Consider the following 5,978-nt stretch of genomic DNA (forward strand, 5'->3'; position numbering starts at 1 on the left):
GTTTTCTGTGATTGTGGTTTTCATTCTGTTTTCCCTGTGATGGATAAGGATAAGAGGCTTATGGAAGCTTCCTGATGGGAGAGACTGTCTGAGGGGAAACTGGGTCTTGTTCTGATGGGTGGGGCCATGCTCAGTAAACCTTTAATCCAATTTTCTCTATAAGAAGGGGGCTGTGTTCCCTCCCTGTTGTTTGACCTGAGGCCAAACAATGGTGAAGGTGATGAAGATGATGGTGACCTCCTTCAAATGGTCCCACACAGGCACTGCTGCACTCAGTGACCCCAACCCTGCAGCAGGCACCGCCAACCCACGCCTCTGCCAGAGACTCCTGGACACTCATGGGCAAGTCTAGGTCAGTCTCTTGTGGGGTCACTGCTCCTTTCCCCTGGGTCCTGGTGTGCACAAGGTTTTATTTGTTCCCTCCAAGAGTCTGTTGGATTGCCAGTGAACAAATTCCTGGGTCCTGACAGGGGCATTGTTTAACAGGCCAAGGATTGGATTATTTGAACCAAACAGTGTTGCAAGAGATCACATTGTCCTGACTGACCATTTCATTTCTTTTCCAATCTCCACTTCAGTAGGTGATCAGGGAAAGGGCAAAATTTAGGATAATCACTGTATTTCTGGTATTCGAGATGTGACTTCCATGTCAAAGAAACATCTAACCCTTTGAAGCTCTGGGATAAGAACATTTCATGCACATAAAGAAATAATATAAACACTCATGTATTATTAATAGTTGATTAGGGTTGATATAAAGTTGCCAGAGACTGGGTAGCTTAAAATAACAGCAATACATTTTTCACAATTCTGGAAGCCAGAAGTCCAAGATCAAGGCATTGTCAGGATTGGCTTCTTCTGACACATCTCTCCTTGCCTTGTAGCTAGCATGATCTTCCCTTTCTGTGTTCTGTGTCTTAATCTCCTTCTTTTATAAAGATATGAGTCATGTTTTAAAAAGCTCCACCCCAATGAGCTCATTTTAACTTTACCTCTTCAAAGATCCTATATCCAAATACAGTCACATTCTTAGGTACGGGGGAATAGGATTTCAACACATGAACCTGGGGGTATAGTACGATTCAGCTTAGAACAACCCCTAACATGGAGAACTGACTTGGCATATTTGAGGAAAAGACAGGCCAGTGTGGTTAGAACAGGGTAAATAGGGAAGTGTTGGTACAAAATGACAGCAGAGAGTTAGACAGGGCTCTATCCATCTAAGGTCTTGCAGGATAAGAAATGTACTTAGATTTTACATTTTTAATGGCTGCTGTTACTGTTATGTATTAGTGTTATTACATTCAGAAAACTATGTATGAAAAATCAATAATTATCTAGCTGAAGGGAGAAATAACTGTATTTCCACCAAAGGAGCAAGCTTTTATTTATACCAGATAGGGCTTCCCTGGTGGCTCAGACAGTGAAGACTCCACCTGTAATACATGCGACCTGGGTTTGATCCCTGGGTTAGGAAGATCCCCTTGGGAAGAGAACGGCAACCCACTGCAGTATCCTTGCCTGGAGAATTCCATGGACAGAGCAACCTGGAGGGCTACAGTCCGTGGGGTTGCAAACAGTTGGACATGCCTGAGCAACTTGCACATACCAGGTAGAGATAGGAGATCTTACTTTTAAAAGTTCAGCTGCATCTCTTTAAATTGGTTGAGTGAATGAATAATTTAAGTACAAAAATGGGGCACTGCAGTTCTCAAGTAACCTACAATACATTCCTCCCTCCAATAACCCCTACACACACTGCCTACCCACCTGTGTTTGGCACATTTCCATGGTAACTGTCACGCTATTTAACTGCAGGATTGTGTTGTTAATATGGTGATTTAACATTTTCCATGTGGGTTAAACTGGATACAAAAAGCTGCAACAGCTTAGGCATGTGGGATAAATTTTATGGAATTTTCAATGGTTTTACTAAGCCATAGTTCTTCATAATTTTAAAAGAGATTTATTGCTGAAATCAAGAGTAGCTCAGAATGGTACTTGAAATGTGCTTGTCTCCTAGGGGAGATTTTTTTCAAAATGGCAGTCTGGTTTTAGGCAATTTCACCCCTTAGAGAGAGAAGAGTGATGGGATATAGCCAGAGGCTTGGCAGAAGGTGTCAAGACTTCAGATATTGAACCAAGAATCTGGTGCTAATGAAACCAGATGGGAGAGTAGTTAAAAGAACTTCCCAAATGGTGGTAATATGACTGGATATTTCAGCGTACACCCAGAGGGTCTTATGGATCTGCCTCTTGCCTCAGCAGTATTTGGTGTTTGGAAGGAACATACTTTCTTCCGGTCTCTGAGTACCCTCCAGACACCTCTTCAGTCCCAAACTCTGGGACCAGTCAACACCATATTTTGTGGTTAGGTCCTTATTGTAGGCCAACCATGAGCCACCAGATTCATCAGAATTAGTCCACCAAGGTGAAAGTTCCCATCAACTACCTGTGCACTTGCATTTGCAAGCCTCTTGCATCTACCTCTCTCTGGCCTTCTGGTTTGACCTCAAGCAGGTGGCTCTGGAGGCTGTCCAGCATCTCCTGAAGATGTGCTCTCTTTCAGGAAGTGTCCCAGAGTGATTGGGATGAAACCCAGGATGCCATAGAAGCCACCGTCACCCTGGAAGAGAACCAGGCCTTTCTGGATCTGCATGCCCTGAGTTCTGCCCACACACACTCTCATCTCTGTGACTTCCTGAAGATCTACCTCCTCGATGAGTGAGTGAAACTCATTAAGAAGATAGGCAACCACCTGACTAACCTCTGCAAACTGCCCATCCCCAAGGCTGGGTGTCTCTTAGAAAGACTCACCCTAAATACAACTAGGAGCCCCCAGGGCCCAGTGGCCTTTGAGGAGCCCTTCTGCATTTCCTTGATGTCAGGGCTTCACCCTGAGCCTCCACCAGCAGCCATTAAGCAACTTTTAACTAGCTATCTATCAAGCCATGGACCAAACAGAAACAGTAAAACTTTCTGCCGTAGGAAAAAAAAATAATAGAAAATTGATTATTCAAAGTCACCTGCAGAAATTTTTAAAAATACAGGTTCTCAAGTTCCCTCTCCGGCCCATTTTCTCAATTCTGATTCCATTGGTTTGGGGTGAGGTTTGGAAATCTATATTATTTCATGTGTCCCGGGTTATCCCAGTCTGGCCCACTTCAGTAACCACTGCCCTCCAGTAGTGAATACTGAAGTATGGTCCCCAAACCACTTGCATAGGATCATCTTCAAAAAATGCTAAAACTTCAGTTTCCTGGGCCATCTTTCTACCTTAGGAAGTTACAAAGAAGGGCTATAGCAATAAGTATCTTAATTTTGTCAATGTTCTTGGGTATTCTGAGAACATGACTAAGCTGTGTTCAAAAGCATTTGACAAGTATGCATGTAATCAGCTGTTGTTAGTTGTAATAGGGAACAAAAAAGAAGGGGATATAGGTCTGCTTCTCAAGGAACTCTGAAAAGCCAAACTACACAGCAAGGCGAGGCAAGGCATATTCTAAAAAAACAGAGACAAACTTGAAGCAGTATGGGATGAACTAGTTTTATAATTCTGAAAAGTAGTCCTATAGAAATTTTAAAGAGAGAGAATGATAGATCAGTATGATCTGGGCTAGTTTTGGAAGGCTTCCTGGAGGAAGTGATACTTGAGCTCAATTTTTGGATGAGAAGAAAAGTGGAAATGGTAGTATATTGTGCATATGAGAAGTACAAGAGAATAGTGATGTAGACTTAGTAAGAGATCTGGATGAAAATTTGAAGAATTTTCAAAAATCAGTCAATTATTCACCTTAGAGTATCTGTTTTTTCCTTTGTTTCCTCATTTGTACAATGTAAGCACTGAACAACATCAGGTATGAACATGCATAACAAAAACCTAGGCTCCTAGTGAGACACCAACCTGTTCTACTGTCTTCTCCTTCAAGATGAAGATAGCAATTACACGTCATGTGAAATCCTGTTTTTATTTTCTTGTTCCATATGCCAAAGAGAATATGGCCTGCCAGTCATCACTGCTCTTGCCAAACATCTTTGAAAAGGTTAGGGAAAATGATCCCATTGCTTTAAAAATATTTCATAATATAACTGTGACTGAGCTTTCTAAATTACCATCTTCAAAACTTAAATGGACTTCGTTTCTGGAATAATTCCTTCAAGACTCAAGATTATGTGAAACAGTTTGACTAAGATGCTTCAATACTAAAAACCTTTATTAAATGAATGGGAGGCTTCCCTGGTGGCTCAGGAGTAAAGAAGTCGCCTGCAATACAGGAGACGTGGGCTCAATCCTTGGGTCAAAAAGATCCCCTGGAGTAGGAAATGGCAAGCCACTCCAGTATTCTTGGAGACACAACTGAGCATTCATACATGCATACACACATATACACATACATGTGTTGATATATATGGACTACAGTCCCTGGGGTCGTATAGAGTCAGAAACGACTGAGCAACAAAAACTTCCATATATACGTATACATTACATTGACTAATTTTTACATAGATATAGAAAATCTCTGGGCTTCCCAAGTGGTGCTAGTGGTAAAGAATCTACCTACCAATGAAAAAGACCTAAGAGACACAGGTTTGATACCTGGGTGGGGCAAATCCTCTGGAGGAGGAAATGGCCACCCACTCCAGTATTCTTGCCTGGAGAATTCCATGGACAGAGGAGCCTGCCAGGCTATAGTCCAAAGGGTTGCAAAGAGTTGTACACAACAGAAGTGATTTAGCACATAGAAAATCTTTAGGTCTTTGGAATTTTCCAGTTCTTATAAGATCCCCTCAATCACCTCAGATATTTGTTTTCTTTAGGATTTACTATCAGTATTCTCATAAATAAGATACTGGAATCTACAAATTAGTGACAAATCAGCTCCTAGTAAAGTTTAAGGGGTATCTGTAGCTATAGATCACCTTAGGCCTGCAAGGTAGCCAGGTAGAATGAAAAGTGCAAGGGCTGTGGAGTCAAACAGAATTTGACTTGGAACCTGGCTCTGCTAAGCCTCCTGGCAGTGTGACTTTGATTATGGTTCTTAAGCCCCCTGACATTTGGGTACAATATGTGTAAGAAAAGGAAAATATTCATGCATTCCAAGGTTGAGTTACCATTCTCCTATAGTATAGTACTATATGTAGCACTCAATAAACAGGTACAAAAGAGGGAAAGGTAAGAGGCCAAAAGGGAGGGATGAAGAGAGAAGAGAGAGAAAGACAGTAATCAAAGCACTTTGGGGATGCTCAGAAATAAAAAATAAAGCAGAGATCATTTAGAGGTTTTAGAAATTGTATTGATACCAGTGACATTGCATACATCAGATCATGTAAATGAGACAAGGACCCTGGCTAATTGAAGCCTTACTGAGAATACAGGATATTTCTCAAAGCTTTTCTAAGAGCCCCAGTACTGCAATGCCTTATCTAGACCACCACCTTCCAACACTATGGCAACATATATAATGGAGAGGAGGTTGCTGATGCTTATCCAGAGAAGAGGGAGTGCTGTGTTTCCCTAGCTATTCCATGATCTATTTACATCACCAACAAGAATATCCAGGCTTGAGACTTAAAGATACCAAGTTATCAGAATTTTCTTTTATTAGTAGGAAAATATATCTTTTCCAGGCTACCATCTTATTCACAAAGGCTATAACTGGTCCCAAACAAAGATGCCTTAGCTAAGATATTCTATGTGATTAAGGGAACTGAAGAGCAAAGATTAAAAAAAAGAAACCCATGTAGGGCCATTCACAGCTATTCTGTTTCAGATGATGCTAGCCAACATGGATGGGGATCAGAGCTCAAATTCAAATATTTTGTGCCTCTTCATATTTCAATTGAGTTAGAAAATTATGATTAATATTAAGTAGCATCATTTGACCTCTGCAATTTAAATTCATTAATATCCCCCAAGGTCAGTATTAAGACCAAATAGTATAATCCCAGAAACATCAGAGGCAAAATCCTGTTTTGGT

At 41.1% G+C, this 5,978-nt stretch overlaps 1 pseudogene; it reads left to right on the forward strand.

Moving 5' to 3' along the window:
- Positions 1–2,395: 2,395 nt before the first annotated feature.
- Positions 2,396–5,656, forward strand: LOC122676782 (annotated as a pseudogene).
- The last annotated feature ends 322 nt before the right edge of the window (positions 5,657–5,978 follow it).

This window comes from Cervus elaphus, chromosome 20, assembly GCF_910594005.1.
Source record: "Cervus elaphus chromosome 20, mCerEla1.1, whole genome shotgun sequence".
NCBI classification, from domain to species: Eukaryota; Metazoa; Chordata; class Mammalia; order Artiodactyla; family Cervidae; genus Cervus; species Cervus elaphus.